General features: G+C 40.0%; 1 pseudogene; it reads left to right on the top strand.

The window, feature by feature from the left end:
• The first annotated feature begins 8,123 nt into the window (after window positions 1-8,123).
• On the top strand, window positions 8,124-9,088 carry LOC122220436 (annotated as a pseudogene).
• Window positions 9,089-11,910: the final 2,822 nt, after the last annotated feature.

Below are 11,910 nucleotides of genomic sequence, written 5' to 3'. Positions count from 1 at the left end.
TCTTACAGCAAGTTAAATATAGCATGCCATTATTATCTGGATTTCACCACTTTGATCATTTCTCCTTGGAAGAGATGTGTTTTGTCTTCTAGATGCTTTTAATAATTTCTTTTGGTCTTTAATTTTAAATAGTTTGACTATAATGTACCTGGCTGTGCTTGGGTTTTACAGAGATTCTCGAATCTTTGGCTTGATTACTTGCACTAATTTTGGAAAATTCTCCATGAGTATCTCTTCATTTGCTACTTATTCCCCAATTCTTTCCCTCTTCTCCTTCTGGGGCCCCAATTACACACATGCAAGAACTTCTCACCATTTGTTATATATATCTTGCTCTCTTTTGTATTTTTCACCTTTTTCTTTTTAATTTTTTTTTTAACGTTTATTTATTTTTGAGACAGAGACAGAGCATGAACAGGGGAGGAGCAGAGAGAGAGGGAGACACAGAATCGGAAGCAGGCTCCAGGCTCTGAGCTGTCAGCACAGAGCCCAACGCGGGGCTCGAACTCACAAACCACGAGATCATGACCTGAGCGGAAGTCGGACGCTTAACCAACGAAGCCACCCAGGCGCCCCATACCTTTTTCTTTTTAATGTGTCAGTTCATTGATCCTCTGCTCTAATTACTGTTAAACTCATCTGATGAGATCTAATTTTTACCAACTCTTGGACCTCGATTGGACTGTGTTTATAGGTCCCAGTCTTCTGGCAGAATTTTCTTTTTATCTATTTTCTTAAACCTATTCATTACAATTATGTAAAAGACTGTCTAAAAACTCTGATATATAGATCAACCAAGGGTCTGTTTGTATTCTTTTTGCTTTTGTATTGGCCATTTTGTCCTGTTTCCTGGAACGTCTGATAATTTTTGATCGAATGCCAGTCATTGTGAATGATGAATTATAAGGGCTCTGGATACTATCCTCCTTGAAAGAAGCTGGGTGTTTTGTTTATTTGTTTCCTAGGAGATAGTCAAAGGAGTTGTGAATCACTTTGATCCAATCAGGGACTGAGATGATTGAACTCCAAGAGATCTTTGGAAATGTCTGAATCCAGTGTTTCTGTCTCTCCAAACACTGTGAAACTGTTTAAACTTAGTTTCCACCTTCTGCATTGTTGCATATATTCCCACCCTGTGCAGCTTATCAAATACACTGAAGAAAAAAGAATTGCAGAATATTGGGCTCACTTCCTTGTAATTCCCTTTAATCCAAGATCTTGATTTCTAAAGTCTTAGCTTCTTTGATCATATGGAACCCAGACTCTTGCCCAGCTCTGATGCCCAGCTTTGTGAGCATCAAAAGTTCTGAGACTTTTCTCTGTCTAGCGTCTCACCTGTGCTACCTACCTACTAGAAAATGACTTGAGAGGATCACCAATAAAGAATGTCATATTTGCATCAATGCATTGCTCTTCTTTCCAGGACATTATCCTATTAATCTTTAACAGCCTTAGTTCTTCTCTGATGCCTCCAACAGCTTGGAGAGGGGAACTGTTAAATTTTAATACATTTTACTATCTTTTTTGGTCATTATTCTTGTCAAGAGAAGGGAGTCAATCTGATATAAACTACTCTGGCATAGCTAGAAGTGGAAATTTCTTTACAAGATGTTTGCATTCTTCTCTATATATTCTTACCGAATATATTTTCCCCTTGTCATGTTTCACTTATTATTTCAGATGAAAGAGACTTTACTATTATCATTACTTTATAAAATTTAGTTCTTGAATTTCTTTCCATTTATTTATACCTATACCATTTATACATTCTGTTTCTTTTTGGCCTGTAACTTCAATCTCATAATCCAAATTCTCTCTGTAAAGTCCGTGTCTAAAATAGTATCCCCTGCAGTTCTCTTGATTAAATGGCTTATTTCTAACAGTACACAAAAGGAACTCTGATTTAAAAAAAAAAAAAAAAAAAAAAAATGGCCTGCATACCTTTTGTTCGTTCCAGAATAAATTCTTTTCCTTTCATCATTTGTTTTATTCTCAAAAGAATTTCAAGCTCCCTTGCCTGAATATCCATCCTTGCTTGTAACAGTTTTTATAATACATTTTGCTTGAAGAGAATCTGAAACTCAAACTTCTCTGGGATGCCATAAATATTCTATTTCTATAAAATTTATATTCAAATAGCTGCTTCTTTATTATGTCATTCATGTAAGTAGTATTCTCAGTGAGAGAGATGACAAACAAATAATTACACGGATGCAGTCTTCATCCAAAGAATGCGAAGATCATGAATATTACTAATAACATAGTCTCTTTCATGCCAGTAACAAGGTCTTTAAAAAAAACTACTTAGTATAGTATTGTTCTAGATAAAGTTATTATAAGGTTTGAGGTCCCATTTTGTAGGGGGAGAAAAATCTTATGAATGAATACTAAGGCTGCCTGCCACACAGGAGTCTTAAAAAATAAGTATAAAAAAATAAATCGGATATCACCAGAAAAATTTACCATAACAGCAGGGACTTTCCCACATCAAATTTCCTCCAGTTGTTTCTGAAAGCACCACAGAGCTTTGTCACATATGCTCCACAACAGATCTCACATGTGGTTATTCTGGCCTAAACTAAACTCCTGGTGAAGGCACCCTTTCCCTTTCTCTTCTGGTAGGAGCTCTGAGATCACCATTTGGCAGAAGAAGCTACACTATGGAAAATGGCCATTGCTAACGCTTAACCAGCCTAGGTGACAGACCCTTCCCTTAACTAAGGGATGCAGCTAAGTTCAGACTGCAGCAGATGACGAAAGTATACTGTCTTTTCTTTGATGTGTGGCCCCCAATTGAAGGGTGTCTTATAAATGCTACTAGAGGTGGTTACTCTTACAGTTTAGTCTCAACTTGTTTTCAGGGTCCATTTGGGTGCTCCCAGCCAAAGTGAATAGAGTCAGGGTCAAATTATTCTAACCCCAGGAATGCTCTGAACATAACTGTGCCTAGGAGTATAGGTCACTTAAGACAAGTTAAGAAAGAATGATTTTTACCCTTCTTCAAGTCTAAGGTCCTATGATTGGCTCCTCTTGCTCAAGAATAACTAAAGAAGAAATGTCTCCTTCACAGGAAAGTCCTGCCCTTGACCACAGGAGGGTGGCCTTGCATCATGACCCCATCAGCACAATGACACCAAACATAATAACCCAGTGTCACTCCAGGTCTGTGCATCGCATGCAAAAACAAAACTAAGCCCCACAAACTACTTAAGGAAGAGCCTATGCAGCTTCACAAGTTCACGCAAGAGTTTTGTCAGCAGCAGGCTCTCCATTCATAATCTTAGAAACCCTCCAAAAAAAATCACAAAGCCAAGTCTCAGAGGCATGGCCTGGGCTTGAGGACATGGTACATTTTGCATCACCAGACAGAGCATTCTGCAACAATGTCCTCCCGCCTGCAGATCCACCCACAGATGCTTGATTTACATTTGTATAACTCAATTATCCATTCAAGAGGGTTTTTGAGAAATAATAGTATGGCTCAGAAATAAGCTGAGCCTCTATTTTAGCAGAAATGTTTGCTACGTTTTAAAAAGTTTTTCCAGCTTCCACTGATCGAGGTTTCAAAAAGCATTAGAGTTGCACTGACAACCAGTGTTCTCAATGACGCAAGAAGCAGAGTGGTCAGTGGGGTATAGGGCCAGCTAGCTCCTCTGGAGGTGGGAAAACTTGTGTTCTTGCCTTAGCCTTCGATTAACTGTTATTTAAATAATGACTTCATTAGTTATTATATACTAGTACTTATTAAAAAATGCAGTAAGACCTGACGATGTCTGGCAGTGAGGCAGAATGGCAGTTTAGTTGACCATGCAATGATACTAAAAGCTACCCAAAAAGAAAAGACACGGAAGTGTCCCTTTTAATAATTAAAATTCTTCTTCATTAGGTAGCTGGGTGGTCTGAACTCGCTCTGAAAGCTTCATAATTGGAAGGATAGATGGAATGGCGATACTTCAGCTGCCAGAAATTTACATCTGATAGATTGAGTGGGGGGAATGGGAATTTGTTTTTAGGGTAGATATCATCGTTTTGCAAGGTGTCACTTTAATGAGCATTTCAAAGTCAAGAACCTAATCATTTCCCTTTGGATATCTCTGGGCATGGCTGGAGAAACCAGCTGCAAATGCTTCATGCTGAGACACTAAGTATTCTGTTTAATAATGTTAAAGACTGGGGCGCCTGGGTGGCTCAGCTGGTTAAGCGTCTGATGTCACCTCAGGTCATGATCTTGCGGTTTGTGAGTTCAAGTCCCGGGTCGGGCTCTGTGTTGACAGCTCGGAGCCTGGAGCCTGCTTCAGATTCTGTGTCTCCCTCTCTCTCTGCCCCTCCCTTACTCACCCTCTCTCTCTTTCTCTCTCAAAAACAAACATTAAAAAAATTAAAAATAACAATAATAATGTTAAAGACTGTGCTGTGGAAAGTAGCACATCTCTAATGAAGGATGTTTTAACTCCAAATTGAATGTCAGTTCCATAGCCTAAGAAGGAAAAAATGTTGGGGGAGCACAAAGCCTGGATGAGGAAGGCAAAAGGGGAGGGTAGGAGTCAAGGACAGGAATGCTGGGGGTATACCTGCTCTTCCTTGGCCTGGACCCTCTGCACTGGTGCTTGGAATGGCTAATTCTGTCTAATCATTTGGATTTCCATTCAGATGTGACCTCCATAAAGAGGACTTCTCAAACCCTCCTGTTCATGGCAGCCTCCAAGATGGCTTCTCATCGTCACAGCCTTCAAAGAAAGAAAGGAAGTAATTTTCAAGCGCATCACTAAAGAAAAAAACTTACCACAGTTTATTTTTTCCCCTCTTTTGTGTGTAGGAGGATCATTTTTAATCAGTCATTCTTAGAAATTTATGGCTCCAAGCAAAATTTCAAGAAGGAATTCCCATATTGTTTGTTAGGTAAAAATAAACATACTGAACTCTTCCTGCCATCTAAGCGTTATCAACATTGTAACCAAAGAAGCTAGCCACAACTACATCACCAGTTCTGTTTTCAGTTTGCTTGCCAGTGCAGTTTTGTATTATCATGCATGCTATCTGTGAGGGGTAAGTGAGAGGATTCATTTTCAGAAATACCAAATAAAAGCAGTGCTGTCTAGTTAACAATGGGTTTACAACCTTCCCCTCCCCCACCCCGCCTCGCCCCACCAAAAATGGAGTTCCAAACCCTTGGACACTTCACTTCCTGGTTCTGGTTCATCTTCCCCTCTCTATTTTAGCAGCTTATTGTCACGGGCTTTGCAATGGGCATGCGCCAAAGAACTGAAGTTTGTGTGTCACCTCAAGGAATGTACTTTTTGCCTTCCGTGGGCCTAGGCGACTTCCGGGTAAGGCTATAACCGCCATAGTACTCAGCCAATGAGGATTAAGAGGAGGGACTTGCACAGTAGGAGATAAATTGTCTGCTGTGACTGCCCAGATCGTGCCTGTCCATCAGACACCCGCTTGCAAGAACGTTGATTAAAGCCTCACTTCAGGTTGGGCCAAGTCGGTCCCTCCTTGGATTGGGTCGGTGGGCTTATTTCTCCCACTATCTAGAACCTTTGAGGAATTAGTGATGAATTCCACCTCGCTAGGTGTGCAGTTTAGGCCCGAGCCAATATTAACTGCTATCTGTACAAAGCAACATACTAAACTCCTTTTAGAGGGGTTAGAGAAATCAGCATCTGAAGAGCTTTTAATGCAACTGGGAGGGAAGCAAGAAGGAAAGGAAGGGGGCAAAGACATCACTGCTTAATGTGCGTCTACAAAGTCCTGTGATGTGTACTTTGTGTTTTATACTGTTCAGAGATCCTGTTGTGGATGACAGAAGCTGATTCTGGCATATTCAAACAGAAAGGAAATTAATAGTTAACCTACTGACTCTAAGAAATATGGAGAACTGGATTTGGAAAATGGTAAGGAATCAAGGAAATGTAAGCAGAAGAGCCTTGGCTCAGAAATACTCTGATTAAGATTATGCTGCTAAAACCTCTTGCACTAGCACTGAGACTGCTGGACCCTACCCACTGGACGCTTACCACCACCCCAGGAAATAATCTTCGTCCCTTGCATAACTTTGTTCCTGTATTTCCCCAGATTCAAAGTTCCAGTTGGGCTTATGTTGGGACAAAGCTAGGTCATACGCTCACTCCTAGATGCCAGGTAAGAAATGGAATGTATGCGCCATTTACCATAACAAGGGCAGGCGGAACTCTGCCCCCACCAAGACTGATTCATTTGTGAGTGAGGTTTGAAATGGAAAAAAAAGATTCAGATGCTGGGCACCCAACAAAATGGCAAGAACTCCCTGCTATCTACCACTTTGCTTTCTTAACACCCACATGCACCATTTGCCACTTATGTTAAAATAAACATCTACACATTAAAATAATCCTCCTGCCTGATAACACGGACCCATTATAGGGTAAAAAAATGTGCTCATCTTCCCAAAGGGAAATGGCCCAATGTCTCAATAGTTTCTGCAGTCAATTCCAAATTGAATATTTTATTCTTGGTGGTATTTTATTTCTCCTCTAGTGATGATATAATCTCCTCGCTAACAACACATACACAACAGTGTGGTAGGAAAGAAAGGGAAAAAATTACTTGAAATATATGGCAAAATAAAGAAGTAAATACAAGTAAAGGCAACAATAGTCCCATCTATAACTTTTCACAAGCTATTTATGATACATGGTATGTGTGACTTTCCTCTTCACCATCTACTTCATTTTCCCTTTTCTTTCAGAGAGCATCTTATTTGGCCAGGGTTTGGCTTTGGGGGCCCTTCCAATATAACGATGTCGTTGTCTTCATTAATTTTTTGCAGCTTGGCAGATGTACAACTTAGGTTCCATCTATACTTTTTCTTGTCCCCATTACATAGTGACAACCTTACATGTCCCTGATAGCCAAAATCAGTGACTCCAACCAGTTCCCCTTCCCCTTGCCTATTTGCCTCTTTGTTCAATAGTACGTAGAACTCCAAGTAGCCAGGTATCGAGTCTCAGCTTTAGTTTTCATAGAACCATTGCAGTCCTGTGGGGGCACTGCTCACGTGGATTCTAAAATATTGAATGCAACAGAGCCCAGGTATCAGTGGACACCCCCACTTCTACTCTTGGTTCCTAGACCTGTGTGCTTTGTCTAATTGGGAGCAAGTTTGCCTTAAAACACATGTCCGGGCAAAATTAATTTATCAAAAATGTTTTTAAGACATTTATACAGCTAAAATGACACTATTGTTTCTTAGGCTTTGAAATTCCTACATTTTGAAGAATTAAAATTTTGAAAATAAATTCAATATTGCCTTTAGAAAGCTACTTGTTCAATTAATAACACAGGAAATAATAGATGCTGGCAAGGATGTGGAGAAAAGGGAACCTTCTTACACTGTTGGTGGGAATGCAAACTGGTGCAGCCGCTCTGCAAAATAGCCTGGAAGTTCCTCAAAAAATTAAAAATTGATCCAGCAATTGCACTACTGTGTATTTACCCAAGGATACAAAATACTGATTTGAAGAGGCATATGCATCCCTGTGTTCATAGCAACATTATCAACAATAGCCCAGCTACAGAAAGAGCCCGAATGTCCATCAACTGATTATTGGATAAAGAAAAGGTGGTATATACATACAAGGGAATATTACTCAGCCATTAAAAAGAATGAAATTTTGCCATTGGTAATGATGTGGATGGAGCTAGAGTGTATTATGCTAAGCGAAACAAGTCAATCCGAGAAAGGAAAACACCATATGATTTCACTCATATGTGGAATTTAAGAAACAACACAGACAAACATAGGGGAAGGGAGAAAAAAATAAAGAATGGGAAGCAAACCCAAAGAGAGTCTCAACTACAGAGAACAAACTGAGGGTTGATAGAGGGAGGTGGATGGGGGATGGGCTAAATGGGTGACAGGTATTAAGGAGGGCACTTGTTATGATGAGCACTGGGCGTTATACTTAAGGATGAGTCACTAAATCCTATATCTGAAACCAATTTTACCATATATATCAACTAACTAGAATTTAAGTAAAAACTTGTGGCATACCTAGGATCCAGGAAACGAAACCGAGAGCGTTCCCACACCCCGGAGGTTCTCGGCAGCATGGAGCACCCGCAGCCACAGAACTCTATAAATCATGGAAAAGCAAAATGGACAAATGAATGCTCCTCGCCCAGGAACACATTTACCATCTGACTATCCCCCTCAATGTCCTTCAGCAGCACCCCAAGGACCTGCAGGACATACTGGCTACCCTGACCCCCAGGTTGGCTATCCTGGCCCTCAGGCTGGCTACTCGATTCCACCAGCTGGTTATTCAGGTGCTGGCCCAGTAGGGTTTCCTGTCCAACCCCAGCCTGTGTATAATCAACTAGGTGGACCTGCGGGGGTACCATGGATGCCAGCACCACACCTCCATCAGGCTGTCCACCCGGATTGGAGTGTTTAAGTCAGATAGATCAGATACTGGTTCACCAACAAATTGAGCTTCTGGAAGTCATAACAGGTTTTGAAACTAATAACAAATATGAAATTAAGAACAGCTTTGGACAGAAGATTTACTTTGCAGCAGAGGATACAGACTGCTGTACCCGGAATTGCTGTGGGGTTTCTCGGCCTTTTACCATGAGGATTATTGGTAATACGGGCCAAGAAGCTATAACTCTGGAGAGACCGCTAAGGTGTGACAGCTGTTGTTGCCCTTGCTGCCTTCAGGAGATTGAAGTCCACGCTCCTCCTCGTGTACCTGTAGGTTATGTTACTCAGACCCGGCATCCATGCCTGCCAAGGTTTACAATTCAAAATGAGAGGAGAGAGGATGCACTAAAAGTTATTGGTCCATGTGTTGGGTGCAGCTGTTGTGCAGATGTTGACTTTGAGATTAAATCTCTGGATGAAGAAACTACAGTTGGCAAGATTTCCAAGCAGTGGACTGGTTTTGGAGAGAGGCATTTACAGATGCTGGTAGCTTTGGTATCCAGCTCCCTTTAGACCTTGATGTGAAAATGAAAGCCGTAATGCTTGGTGCATGTTTCCTCATTGATTTCACGTTTTTTTGAAAGGAGTGGAAACAAAGAATAAAAAGAAGGAGTGTGGTAGGGGATTAATGAAAGCCTCCTCAGAAAGTGTGAAGTCCGTGTGCTTATTGGGACTATGTCAAGGAAAAACTAATTGGTTTTCTTTTCTTTATTGAAGTGACTTCCGGCATTTGTGAATTCTACTGTGATGCCTGGTATATGCGATGACTTTTCAAATTATAGGATTTATTTTCCATATCACTTACCTATAAATGTTTTTATGCATCTTGCTTTGTTTTATACATTTTCTTTTTCATTGTGTATTTTAGAGAAAGGACATGTTAAGTTTTACATTTAGTCATGAAATTTCCTGTGGCAAGTTGTTCTGAACTATAATCTGTTTTATTTTCAACTTTTACACCAAGTTAAGTCCTTATTAACTTTAAAATATAAATGTGCATTTTATTAAACATAGTTCTGATTTATTTCACATCCTGTGGCCACTCCACATCCATTGTGGCAAAGATGTCATCATCTGCTCAGCAGCCCTGTCACGTTCTTGACTTTCGCCATACTTGTGGCCAACTCAAATCCCTGTGTTTTGTCTGATGTTGTTGTTAATGCGGTATGTGAAAAAAATAACAATTATGTTATTTTGCAAATACTGTATATTCAAATAAGTTAAAACGAATATAATTTGTTTCTTTTACAATTATGTTAAAATAATACTTAATATTCATATTACCAGAGAAAAATAAAACATGTATTTGTTTTCTGTTCAGCGATCACAGTGTATTAAACTTCTTTTGTAAGCTAAATAAATAAATAAAAACTTGAAACTGAAAAAAAAAAAACCTACTTGTTCAGATTCTCCAAGAATAAAAAGATACATAATCTATTTTAGTCAACCCACTATAACTACAGCATGGGCAGAGCAAGGTGGATACTTTGATATATTAATCATTACGATAATAACTAATGGAAAATATTCAAATATTAGCAGATATGTATAAGTGCTACTTAAACTGGAAATTTTTAATTTCAGTTTTTGTATCCTTACCCAATACTGAGTCCTTTTTCATAAAACTCTAGTATTACATGCTAAGTTTTATAGCCATAGAGATTCCCACTAAAGCTAATTATAAGGAAACATAAATTACGAGGCATGATAAACTAAATTCTGAACGTGCTATAAACATGTGTGCTTGTGATGAATTGTTACATTAATATGCCTCAATAAATCTCACTTCCTATATCCAACCTTAGGTTGTCCCTTTCCTCACTGACTCTGGAATGTGGTCATGTGACTTGTTTTGACCAATGAGACAACAGCAAACATGATTCAAGCAGAAGCTTGATTTGGGTTTGCACATAGGACTTTCTCCCACTGAAACGCAGCCAGTGTCAGATGAAAAAAACCTGAGTAGGCCTCCCTGAAAATGAAAGACCACATGAAGGGAGAAACCCAGCCATTCCACTCACCCTAGCTGAGTCTGGCACCCTGAGGGTCTCTCGGCTACGTGCAACCGTGTGACTAAGTCCAGGTGACTGCAGCACAATTGACTAATCTACCAACAGAACTATGATAAATAGTCATTGTTTTAGATTCCTAAGTTTTGGGGTGTTTTCGTATACAGCATATCTGATAGATGATGCTACAAATATCCTCTGTTATTAATATTGAATCCTGTCTGCACATGAATGAACGGGATGGAGAAAGAATGAATGGGAACAATAAGATTGTCCTGGAAACCTCTAGAAGAGCACGAAAACTATCCCTTTGAAAAATATAGTGCATGCTTTTCTGAGGATAAATAAAGGGGCACATGTTTGCCTGAATATGGTAGTAGAGACAATAACCACAGCCTACAACTTTTCCTTCTATCAGAGTCATGATTTAATTAGTAACTATTTGTTGAGCATGTGGTGTGCTCTGGGCTCTTTCCTCGACTTGTCTCACTCAATACCTTTCTCAGTAACTTGGATGAAAATGCGGCAGTAGGCTTATCAAAAGTACACATGGCAAAAGCTTGGAATGGGAAACATTTAATGGTGGAATCATCATTCCAAAATGTCAAGTTGGAATAGTGAGCCAAACCTATCAGTTCAGTAGGAATACAAGTTAAATCCTTAGGTTCAAAGCAGCAGCTTGGTTCAAAATACACAAGCACAGAATTAGAGAATCATATTTAAAACATACCACATTAACAACAACATCAGACAAAACACAGGGATTTGAGTTGGCCACAAGTATGGCGAAAGTCAAGAACGTGACAGGGCTGCTGAGCAGATGATGACATCTTTGCCACGATGGATGTGGAGTGGCCAGAAGGGCAACAACGGTCCCATGATCTCTGCTTCGGTCAGGCTACAGCCTGTATATGCTGTTTATTTCTAGACCCTTGAGGCAATACATAGAAGAAACATGGACAAAACAGAGGAAGAAAATTTAGGGGAGGAAAGGTCTGAAGACTGTGTCAGATGGCGAACAGTTGAAGCAGGAATCATTGCCCAGAAGGGATAAGGTTTTCAAACATCTGAAGGGCTGTCATGAGGAAGTGATTTGAAATGTATTGTCTATCGCTCCTGATTCCAAATGCCTACTCAGGGTCTGAAAGGAAAACTGTCACCATGGCTTTACCATATGGTTTTCAAGCACAGCTGCTGGCGGGCAGATCTTTATACAGCACATCCTTTCACAGAGAATGTCAAGGGCTGGGGCATCCTTGAAGTCCGACCCTTCCCCTCTGGAAACATGCCCTGGACTAAACATCAAAAACGTCAGAGAAATTTTTCCCTCTATTTCTATTACATTCTAGAATGGCTGCAGGAGGGAGCCTCCAAAATGGAAGCAGCCCGGAGGTACTGGAATGAGACACTTTTCTCTATCTCCTCAGAGGAACA

This window comes from Panthera leo, chromosome B2, assembly GCF_018350215.1.
Source record: "Panthera leo isolate Ple1 chromosome B2, P.leo_Ple1_pat1.1, whole genome shotgun sequence".
Lineage (NCBI taxonomy): Eukaryota > Metazoa > Chordata > Mammalia > Carnivora > Felidae > Panthera > Panthera leo.
This window is presented reverse-complemented; position numbering and strand designations above follow the sequence as displayed.